Source organism: Mytilus edulis, chromosome 2, assembly GCF_963676685.1.
Source record: "Mytilus edulis chromosome 2, xbMytEdul2.2, whole genome shotgun sequence".
In the NCBI taxonomy this organism is placed as follows: Eukaryota; Metazoa; Mollusca; class Bivalvia; order Mytilida; family Mytilidae; genus Mytilus; species Mytilus edulis.
In genome coordinates, this window is record NC_092345.1 from 54,079,606 (window position 1) to 54,092,492 (window position 12,887).

The 12,887-nt window shown below is 33.1% G+C and overlaps 1 long non-coding RNA gene across 1 annotated transcript; it reads right to left on the reverse strand.

Moving 5' to 3' along the window:
- Positions 1 to 1,258: 1,258 nt before the first annotated feature.
- Positions 1,259 to 4,277, reverse strand: LOC139510603 (uncharacterized). Its single transcript, XR_011661929.1, has 3 exons — positions 4,155 to 4,277; positions 3,666 to 3,758; positions 1,259 to 1,433 (listed from the first exon to the last, which is right to left on the reverse strand). It is a non-coding gene; the product is annotated as an uncharacterized lncRNA (long non-coding RNA).
- Between the last annotated feature and the right edge of the window lie 8,610 nt (positions 4,278 to 12,887).

Sequence of the window (12,887 nt, forward strand, 5' to 3'; positions counted from 1 at the left end):
TTCTGCTCTGTCATGTTCGTTTTCTGCTGGTTTTAGTCATTAGTGGTGGTATACTTTGAGAGTTTTTTTTTTTAATCTGACCTGGCCCTACCAAGCGAGTTTTTCACGTCACGTGACGTCGGTCGTCCGTTTTCGGCTTTGTTAACTTTTCCAAAAATCTTCTCTGAAACTACTGAGCATAATGTTACCAAGCACATTTCTTAAAGAAAGTCTTTTGACAGTTTTAGTTAAACTTGGCAACAATTATCATTGGTGTATCTAGTTTAAAAAGTGGGCTGGATAACCCTACTTACCGGCCAAGATAACCGACATGGCTGAAATTAAATCATAGGAATGAAATGCAAGTGTTGTCTATTGAAAACCTCTATGAATAGCGAAAACCTGATGCGAAAAACATGTTTAGAAAGTTAAGCTCTACCTAATGTCCATTCACGTAAAAACGGTCAAATGATTTCTAATAGGAATTATTGCCCTTATATGACACATTTTACCACTTTCCATGTTTGCCTATAGTATAGAAAAATATAGAAATAGTTAAACACTATTAATTGCAAAAGTTATCAGCAACACAAGATTTACAAGGAGGTCAAAATGTCCGTCGAAATCGTTAGTCGACTCGTTATTATCTAGTCTTCGCTGATTTACCAATCTTTGGTGTTGTTGCCAAATATCTTGAAAACTATAACCTATAGCTAGAATCTATTGAAACAAAAATAATCCGCAAGACAAGATCTACAAACAAGTTAATATTTCCGTTATAGTAAGTAGCCTTTAAAAGTAATGATTGACCTTAAATGACGGACGACTTTTCATCCTCTCTTGTGTTTTGGGTAAAATCTGCAGGAAGCAGACAGAGAAATTTTTATCATGAACTATTCACGACTATAATGTTCTAGAGTTCCTATTGTTTAAGATGCACATATATCTAGATGAATGGCACGTGCTCTTTCTAGCATCTATTTTTTTTAGCTATCAATGTTATGTATTTCCCAAACTGTTTGCTATTTTCTTTGTTATCTAGCTCCTACTCTATTGTCAACATAATTGTTGTGTGATTTCATTTATACTTCAGTCGTTATTTATTTTCGTAGTTCTTTGCATTCAACCCCCCCCCCCCCCCTTATATTCCGTCCATATGAATATTTCTTTCCGTTTCCGTTCCGTTTTCCGTTTCCGCCGTTTAGCAACATCCCTTTACAACCATGTACACCAATAATGGGAATGTTATAACAATCTTACATCTAATTAAAAATAAGTATTTTAAAATTATTTCTTTTATTACATATGTACATGTATATTATAAATCATATTTGAAAACAAAATAGAAATAAATATAGAGTTTATCGTTATTGTGTGATTTTATACACTTGTTTTTCTTTTCGAATCCAAGTCTCTTCTTCTTCGTCCGAGGAATCCATTGCCAAAAATTCCATCTAAAATCAGAAATAAAACGAAATCTAAGATAGAGCATGCATTCATATACGTTCAACATCGGTAATATATATGCAACACTCCGAAATGTGTCCGATTCCCCAAAAAGTATCTATATGACCTCAATAAACAGCATGTACTTTAATTTATTGTTAATATGTTGTCGTTTTAAACATGAAATATTTGCCACTGGACGTAATCATCCATGGAGCAATCAATAATTCTTTATCCTAAATATGCACGAGAAAAATGCAACAAAATTTTGTGCAAGCAACAATCAATTAATCTATTAATTTGTTTTCTGTTAGTCGATTAAATTCACATCTTGTTAGTTACGCGTTAAAGTTTTAACGTATGCAAACGTTACCAATAAGTAATACATGTTTTCCGAACCGCGATTGTAAATGATTAGGCTGGTACATATATCAGAGATGCTTATAATACATGTACAGTTATTTCACTATTTGCGTCTGGCGTATATACAAAATTTAGTCCTGGTGTCTATGATGAGTTTATTAGTTATCATTGATACGTTCATAATTATAAATTAACTGTTAACAAAACATTGATTTTTTTTTGAAAAACTAAGGCTTTTCTACCTCAGGAATAGATTACCTTAGCTGTATTTGGCAAAACTTTTAGGAATTTTTGTCCTCAATGCTCTTCAACTTCGTACTCTATTTGGTGTTTATTATAAACATTTTCTGATTCGAGCGTCACTGATGAGTCTTTTGTAGACGAAACGCGCGTCTGGCGTAAATATAAAATTTTAATCCTGCTATCTAGGATGAGTTTATTATGTCTCTTTAGTCATCCGTTCACTTTTTATAAAAAAGTCTTTTTCTCTGAAACTACAAGGCAAAGAACTAAACTTGGCCACAACCATCCTCTAGGTATAAAAATTTTGTACTTTAAAATAAATTGTTGATGATCCCGCCTGCCAACCAACATGTCCACCAAGGCTAAAATATAACATTGGGGTAAAATACAAAAATTGTCTATGATCTTGGTAACAGTTATAGATAGAGAAAATTTAAAGGGACCATAAATGTTAAAAATTATAGGATCTAACTACCTATTTTGTTTAAAACAGTCAGATAGATCCTTATAAAAGTTACTGCCCTTAAATGACGATTTTAATTAAATGACGATTTTAACCATTTGTACGAGTGTCTTTAGGATTTTTAAATGATATTCAATAGAAAAAAAGCAGTAAATGGCAAAAAATATGGACAATATCTACAAATAAATCCAATGGCCGTAGCAAACATGATCAGGAAGACAAGATCTACAGATAAGTCAACAAAGCTAAAATCTTCAGTCGACCTTTTATAGGGGTTATATGTTTTGAAAGACATTTTTCACCTATTTTTGTTGAAATTGTTGCAGATTAAGATAAATTGTAAATAGACAAAAAAAAAATGAGTAGTAAATCAAAATCTACAATTAATTAAAATGGCGGATGGCGAAAATAGTCGGTTGACCCCGAAAAGAAATTATTGGCTTTTAAAACTATTTATTATTTATTTGAATGGGTTTTATTTTTACTTTGCGAAAGTATAGTAAATAGATATTGTAACTGTAAACTGCAACAATGATCAGCAGGACAACTCCTTATAGGATTCATTGTCCTCGGAGGATGATAGAACATTTTATTTGCGTTTTTTCTAGACACTTTTTTAAATATTGTCATTCAAATATTGTCATTCTATTATTTTTCATTTTGTCGGGTTTTTTGTTAAGCGTTGTCAGTTTATTTTTCATCTATGAGTTTGAATGTACCTCTGGTATCTTTCGCCCCTCTTTTAATCCGTTGTATGCTGAATTGATGCCATTTTGATTGTTTATAATTAACATATTAACCTTTTCTTAATATTGTCTTTTTATTATTTTTTTATTCATGAAAATAGAGATGCAAATAAACTCATCTTACCAGGATTAAAATATGTACACCGGACACGCGTTTTGTCTTCAAAATACTCAACAGTGATGCTAAATAATATCTAAATATATTTTAAAAGGCCAATAAAGGTTCGAAGTTAAAGACTTAGTCTATTTAGGACACAAATTCCGAAAGGTTTCAAATTGGCCAAATATAGCTAGCTTAAAGGTAATTTTTTCTGGGGAAGAAAATCCTTTTTTTTTACACTTAAATTTTGAATACTTAATCTAACATGTATTTTTTTTTTTGGAGGGGGTATTTTTTGTTGTTGCTTTTAACTTTTACTTCTTACCGTCATCGGTGCATCCACCATTGCCATCTGGATGTAGAGGTGGTTTACATCCTTCCCGCCTTTTTCTTATTATTTCTGGCGAGGGAAAACATTCTGCAACAGAAAAAAGCAACATTTACTACCTGTGTCTCCATTGTGCACAAACCATGCTGGCATTATCAAAAACTATTTTTAAAGTTTACGCAATTGTATATAAAGTAGATTATCATATTAAGATAAAGCATTGTAATATCAACTCACAAAAAATCTAATTGATTTTTATGAAATACAATCAAATTCAAAAGGCGAGTTCGAACTCATGGAATAACCTCAATCAATCCTCAATCCTGAATAGTAATGAATTGGATATGAAGTTTTATTAGCAACACAAATCATACTAGAATATAATGTTCTACAAATGCTACCATAACAATAATGTGGATTCACTCCAGAATGACTTTTTTCTGAAGACATAATTAAACTTTAATCTGAAAATAATTACCAACTCACCTGTTTGAACCATTAATATGAACAAAAGTCCAAACAACAGAAGAACACGTTTCATCTTTACTCTACTTCTACTGTACTTTTTGTATTTTACTGTTTTATAAGTATTCAACTGATGGTAGATGGTTTGTGCGTTGTATGTTTGAAAATAAGATTAGTTCTGTATTTATATATTGCACATTGGAGTTTTAATTACAACAGCGGGAGAAAATTGTTCGTCTTTTGATACGAACATCATCTTTAATTTGCATCTGATTTTCCTTATAATCTGTAATTTGAAATACACAGCTTGAAGTTTTGTTCTTTTATTTGCTCGCCCGTGTATACGAAAAGCTGCATAATGTATGCAGTGTATATTTAACATGATTTATGTTGACAGAAGGGTACTTTTGACTGAAAAGCATTAATCATTATATCTTTTTAAATTTTTTAAATAAGGAATTTATATAGTAGAATATTTAAGAAGTACACGCGTACACCTTAGGTATTTTGACGATGTACATATCGCAATATCATTGAATGTAGAATAATCGACTAGGAAAAGATACATTGCAAGTCGGATCTTAAAAATACCCTTAATTGAAATGTTTGGTAAGTTGTTTACACAAAACGCACTACTTAAATATAATAATTAAATAAGGAGAAGGTAAGATCTTGTGCCAAATCAGGCCTTCAATCAAACAAATTTCCTTTCCTTTTTTTTCAATTCGAAATCAAAGTTATGTATTTCAAGTGAATAGAGATCTCCCAAGAGCCTGTGTCGCTCACCTGACTCTACTTCGGTTTTTGAAATCATATAAAAAAAGATAAAATTGGTTTAATATTGCATTCCATTCTGTGGTTTTCTAAAAGAAGACATTTGTATGTTTTTCTCATGGGTGCTCTTGGATGATGGATCGGCTACAAAGTAACAACATTTGGTCAGAACCTCATAAGGAACATTCATGCTATGTTTGATTTCATTCCATTCAGTGGTCCTCTAAAAGAAGACATTTGTATGTATTTTTTCCATAGGGTCCTATGTTAAACTAAGTCCCATGCTGGCGGTAATCTTGGATGATGAATCGACTACAAAGTAACAACTCTTGGTCAGCACCTCAAAATGAACATTCATGCTATGTTTGGTTTCATTCTATTCAGTGGTTCTCTAAAAGAAGACATTTGTATGTATTTCCTAATGGGCCCTATGTTAAACTGAGTCCCTCGCTGGTGGCCATTTTGGATGATGGATCGGCTACAAAGTAACAACACTTGGTCAGCACCTCATTAGGAACAGTCATGCCATTTTTAGTTTCATTCCATTCAGTGGTTCTCTAGAAGAAATTCAAAATGCAGAAAGTTAACGGCTACGACAGACGACGACGGACGACGGATGCTAAGTCATGAGAAAAGCTCACTGGGCCCTTCGGGCCAAGTGAGCTAAAAAAACGATAACAGAGCAATAAACAACGCAAGGCCACCAATAACCAACACAACGATAAAAAGTTCCTTCTCCAAGTGTGGGATTTAATAAAGATTGAAGCTTCTTTATTATTGTCGGATTTTTTTCTCATCTTAATGACCACTCTTTCTTATAGTGTCACGAAGCGTTATATATCTTACATTTACTTTTTCAAACCATAATTCAGCCGTGTAATTAAAGTGCTGAATTATGATATTTCTACTTATTCTTTGCAAATTTATTGGTCCAATAAATCCCGAAACGTAAGTTCTGAAACATATAATTGCTCTTTAAGTCATCGATATATCTAGTCCATAACTGTCTTTCTGACATTGCCTCATTGTATGTTTGCGTCCAAATAGAGTTTATGGTACCTGAAAAGCTGTAAGCCTTTGCTCGTATTTCAGACCACTTGATAATTAGTGCAAGTTTTGTTTAACTCATTGCTGCATGAAAAAAATACCATGGACTTTAAATACACATTGAGTCAGTGTTTATTGCTTGGATTAGCGTAGTCACTTTTGAATTAACGCTATGAACTTATGTTTAACATCCTGTTTGAATGGTTAGTCATTTTTGGGGCGCGTTATTGCTTGGCTGTTTGGTGTGAGGCCAAGGCACCATATTAAAGACCGTGCCTTTACCTAAAATGAATTACTTTTAGAAATTGTGACTTTGATGTAGAGTTGTTATATTGGCACTCATATCACATCTTCTTATATCTATGAACGCTAGATAATGATCAACGAATAAAAATTGACTACCGACACTAACTGCCATCAGGCATGGTCGCCACCTAAGTAAAAGTAGAAAATTCAAGAAAAAATCGATATTTGTTTTGCCAACAACATTCTAGATTAAATGATACATTAACATGATGGCCAAACTGGATTTAAACATGGCCACCACCAATCATTTAATCCGCCGCCAGGCTTTTATTGGATGATACATTTTTTATCATTCACCGGTAATAGAATATTCCTTTATTTAATAGGATGGAAAATGGAGAATGGAGAACCAAAGGTGTAATACAGGCAATTTAATGCCTCTTAATTTTATTAATTTTATTTGAAACATATTCATTTAAAATACTGAATGAGACCAGTATGCTTTATATAGCTGTATGCAGTTTATGTTTGTTTTTGTCGTTTATTTGCTGTTTAATGTATTAACACCAAATAAATCATCGCATTTTCTTCATCTACATTCTACACTCGTTCGATCTCCTATTTAAGTTTTTTTTATATATACAGGTTTATAACGTAAACTATAACTCGATTTATTATATCTTAGCCTGAAAAATCAATTTATAACATAAAACTTTACAACTTCATTTTATTCCGATATCAACACAACATGTATTACTACTTTGAAATCAACTATCACGCCTTTTCATCGTATTTCCTTATTGACCTTTGATTCCATGATTACTGCGATTACATTTCTAACAAGCATGTTACCTAGTGTTTTGTTTGTTTTTATTGTCGGTCGTGGTAAAGTTTGGGATATAAAAAGTTATCAAATATATAAGTATCAGGAAACGTAAAACGCCGATTATCCGATAATAGTGCAGAAAACAGCCCAATAACACCAATGGGTCTTCAACACAACGAAAAAAAAATCCCGCACCCGTGGCGGTTTTCAACTTTCTATTAATGTCTCAACGATAGTTTCACAAAGCGTCAGGTTGTATTTACAACTTTTTAAGCCATAATTCAACGGTGTAATCAATGTGCTGAATTATGATATTTCTATTTATTCTTTGCAAATTTACGGGTCCAATAGATCCGCAAAAACTTTATGAAACATACAATTGCTCTTTAAGCCATCAAAATACTTAATCCATGATGGTCTTTCTGACATTGCCTTACTAAACATATGTTTGCGTCCAAACAGAGTTTATTTTACATAAAAAGCTGTGAACCTCTGACCTTTTTACGACCACTCGATAATAATATTTTCCCGCGTTTCGATCAGTATAGCGGGAAACTGTTGTATTCTCGATATGGGAATCGTCAATTTTCGGTAGGCCGAAGAAAATCTATCCAATCAGAGGACTGAGTTGTGGTCATATATAAGATGGTTTTTTTCTGTGGTAGCTTCACTTCTAGCCGTCGTATTGACCGTGTAAACTACATTTTTCTAAATGATGATATTTATCTGTTGTACATTATAACAAAAATCTTGAATTTCGGAAACGGTTTTTTAAAATGACGAGGTCCGACGTCATTATCCTGAGATAGGCTCGAGCATTGATTCGGGCACAGGTTTTCCGTAATACGGTTTTTCCTGGTCGGCCTTGGCTATCAATGAGGGGTAATTTTATTAAACGCACAGTATACAATATTTTGCTGTGGTTGTACATAATGAAATGATTGGTAAATGAAAATGCAATTTGATTACTGATTTGTATGTCACGATTATAGATGTATTATACAATTATATCTGGCGTCCATCACGTACGACGGGCTGTCGGCAAATTTGAATTTGTGTTTGAGTTTTATTTCTTTTACTGCCATGTGTACAAAGAAGGTGTTGTTGGTGTGCTGTCAATGGCAGAAAAGGGTGTCATTTGTGTGTCTGTCGTCTGTAGTATAGAGAATACCTACTAAAAGTTTGGTTTATCTCATGCTTGCATGGACATAATACTATGGAATTTAGATAATGTGCACTTTGATATCCTGTGTAAGTTGGAATAGCACAGCTACTTTTGAATTTAACAATATGAACTGCTGTTTAACATCCTGTTTAAATAGTTAGTCATTTTTGGGGCCCGTTGTAGCTTGCAGTTCGGTGTGAGCCAAGACACCGTGTTAAAGACCGTACTTTGACCTATAATGGTTTACTTTTACAAATTGTGACTTGAATGGAGAGTTGTCTTATTGGCACTCACACTACATCTTCTCATGTCTATTAACGCTTGATAATAAATAATCAATTAATAAAGCTTAATCTAAATGACTACTGACACTTTCTGCCATCAGGCATGGTCGCCACATAGTAAAAGTAGACTATTTAAGATTTTTTTTTTAAAAAGACTCTTATTCGTTTTAGCCACCATAATTTGATTTAATTATTATATATTAACAGTAACTTTGTTGAAACGTTGTTGTTGAGGGCCAAACTGCCTTCAAACATGGCCACTACCACTAACACAATCCGCCTCCTAGCTTATATTTAATGATAAATTTATTATCATCCACAAGAAAAATAGTTTATGAAAAAGTGCCTTTATTTCTACCAACCACTGTTTGAACTGATACAGACCAAAATATTGTTTAATAGGGGTGGAGAATGCAATTTTTCAACCAAACGAGTACTGCGGGCAATTTAAGGCCCCTAATTTGAATAACCCTTCATTTGAAACATATTCATTTAAAATACTAAATGAGACGAGTATGTGTATAGCTATTTACAGTTTATGTTTGTGTTTGATGTTTGTTTGCTGTTTAATTTTACTTCAATCATCGCATTTCTTCATAACTACATCTACATGTCTATGAAGCTTGGTCTATCACTCGTTTGATCTCTTATTTGAGTTTTTTTATATAGATCTATAACAACTAATACTCAATCTATTATAGCTTAACACTTTAAACTAAATTGATAGCTTAACATTTAAACTTAATTGTCGCTAATTTGAAATCAAGTTTTAACTCTACCAGATGGCTCATTATTGACCTTTGGGTCCATGATTACAGTGCTTTTATTTCTAACAAGCATTTAACTTAGTGTTTTAGTCTTTGACATACTCCCATTGCCATTCTTAATTTTGCTAATATACATTTAACCTTTCTTGTTTTTTGTTTGTATTTATTGTCGGTTGTGTTAAAGTTTGGGATATAGAAAGAAATCAAAGATATTAGTCTTACTTAGGTGCGCCAGACGCAGGTTTTGTCTAACGTTACGCATGCTGTTCCTACAACCCCTAGGATTTAAAACAGAATCTTCGAAATTTCTTACGCAAAACGAAATAAAAAAGTAAGCAAACACGAACCACTATTAAAACAAACTCAACATTTAAAAAAACAAATAAAACTTTTTAATGTAACGTGTTGTAGGAACATCGTGCACAACGTTTCTACATAAGTCTCCTGTCGAATCAAAATAGTATGATGACCATCTATAATACGAAGTTGAAAAGCATTACTAATCGAAAATTCCGAAAAATTTGTGCCGAATACAACTTTGCCAAGTTAAAGTCAATGTATGCCTGCAAATAGAAAAGTCTTAGTAAATATATAGAAAACGAAAATACAAATTATAATTCACGTCAATATGGAAAAGTGTTGACTACTGGGACTGTGGTTATCATTGGAAACGAAACATGAATAAGCAATTGCATCGACCCAGTTGTTTTAAATACTTATCAGTAATACCATGCTTATAATTTAGCCTGTTAGAAGCACATTTTGTTTACTCATCAATCGTATCAACGTAGTTTGTAAATTTTTAAAACCCATCTAATACGATGTTAAAGGGCATTATAAATCGAAAATACCGAAAAGCTGTATCATATATACGAAAAAGACAATATGCATAAGGGTAGAAAACCCTTAGTGCTTCAAACAAATCGACCTTTTAAAAAGTATAAAATTTACAGAAAATTAACATACAAATGATTTTTTATGACAGCACAAAAGTTGAATATTGGACTGGTAAACCCACGGGGACAAAAGAGGGACGAAAGATACCAAAGGGACAGTCAAACTCATAAATTTAAAACAAACTGACAACGCCATGGGTAAAAATGAAAAAGACAAACAGAAAAACAATAGTACACATGACACAACATAGAAAACTAAAGAATAAACAACACGAACCCCACCAAAAACTAGGGGTGATCTCAGGTGCTCCGGATGGGTAAGCAGATTCTGCTCCACTTGTGGCACCCGTCGTGTTGCTTATGTGATTATAAATTAGGTAAATAGTCTAATTCGGTAGGTCACATTCATGAAAGGGAAAGGGGTTGTAGTTACGACGTAAGGAACATATCCGATATCATTTGTGAAACGGTTATTCCATAACGGTCAACCAACTCGTGATGGCGTCCGTAAAATTTACGAAGGGATGATTTCAACTTCACCATTTGGAACTCTTGGTTTAATAGCTTCTTTGTAAGCAGTAACCCTCTATCAAGAAAATCATGATAGGAAATGCAAGCACGGGAATATCGTATCAATTTGGAGATATATACCCCGTATACAGGTGCTGCTGGAATGTTGCTACTTAGAAATGGAAAGTTCACAATTGGAAAGCTGAAATCATCTCTTTCGTCGTAAAGTTTTGTTTTCAACCGACCCTCATTGTCAATTTCTAGATGTAAGTCAAGATATGAAGCCGACTTAACTGTATCTTTAGTATCCTTTATCTCCAATTCGATGGGATAGATGCGTTCCACATAGTCCACCAGCATATATCCCATCGTCAAAACGTCCACCAGCAGTGGCATCGAAACCGTGGCTATACATGAAAATAACTTTTTATGTATTGAAAAAAATATTTAAACAAAACCCGGCTAGCCGTAATAAGCCGGGTTAAATATACGCCTATCTATTATTTTGTATAATATATGTTTGATGTTTCTTTATAATCTTTAAAAGCTGTTTATTAACGTCTGGCGTAATGGATTATAAACCTGGTACCCTTAGCTATTATTCGCGTGTTTCTCTGTCCAAATTTCTCCCATTTATTTGAATTGTAGTCCTGTCTTGTAATGTTGTCATTTTAATCTTATATTTAACATTGCCATGAAAGCGAGAGATTTGGCATGCCACAAAAACAGGTTCAACACACCATATTTTTTTTTAAATGTTCTGTACCAAGTCAGGAAAATGGCCATTGTTATACTATAGTTCGTTTTCTGTGTGTGTTACATTTGAATGTTGTGTTTTTGTTGTGTCGTAGTTCTCCTCTTATATTTGATACGTTTCCCTCAGTTTAAGTTTGTAACCCGGATTTGTTTTGTTTTTTTCTCAATAGGCATACTTCTGTTGCCTTTATTCATGCAGATAAAAGAAGGACGAAAGATACCAAAGGGACAGTCAAACTCATAAATCTAAAACAAACTGACAACGCCATGGCTAAAAATGAAAAAGACAAACAGAAAAACAATAGTACACACGACACAACATAGAAAACTAAAGAATAAACAACACGAACCCCACCAAAAACTAGGGGTGATCTCAGGTGCTCCGGAAGGGTAAGCAAATCCTGCTCCACATGTGGCACCCGTCGTGTTATATATATACATTATATTTCATTTAAAACAAAAACAAAACATGTTGCCACTTAACCTATTAAATACATTTCAAAACATACGTATTATTCCAAACGAAATGTCAATAGGTTCAACACACCATTTTGTTCTTAAAATGTCCTGTACCAAGTCAGGAAAATGGCCATTGTTATACTATAGTTCGTTTCTGTGTGTGTTACATTTGAATGTTGTGTTTTTGTTGTGTCGTAGTTCTCCTCTTATATTTAATACGTTTCCCTCAGTTTAAGTTTGTAACCTGGATTTGTTTTGTTTTTTCTCAATCGGCATACTTCTGTTGCCTTTATTGATACAGATAGTACATTATATTTCATTTAAAACAAAAACAAAACATGTTGGCACTTAACCTATTAAATACATTTCCAAACATACTTATTATTCCAAACGAAATGTCAATAGGTTCAACACACCATTTTGTTCTTAAAATGTCCTGTACCAAGTCAGGAAAATGGCCATTGTTATACTATAGTTCGTTTCTGTGTGTGTTACATTTGAATGTTGTGTTTCTGTTGTGTCGTAGTTCTCCTCTAATATTTGATGCGTTTCCCTCAGTTTTAGTTTGAAACCCGGATTTGTTTTGTTTTTTTCTCAATCGGGCATACTTCTGTTGCCTTTATACATGCAGATAATACATTATATTTCATTTAAAACAATTTAACAAAACATGTTGGCACTTAGCCTATTAAATACATTTCCAAACATACTTATTATTCCAAACGAAATGTCAATAGGTTAAACAAACCATTTTGTTCTTAAAATGTCCTGTACCAAGTCAGGAAAATGGCCATTGTTATACTATAGTTCGTTTCTGTGTGTGTTACATTTGAATGTTATGTTTTTGTTGTGTCGTAGTTCTCCTCTTATATTTGATGCGTTTCCCTCAGTTTTAGTTTGTAACCCAGATTTGTTTTGTTTTTTTTTTTTCTCAATCGGTATACTACTGTTGCCTGTATTCATGCAGATTATACATTATATTTCATTTAAAACAAAAACAAAACATGTTGGCACTTAGCCTATT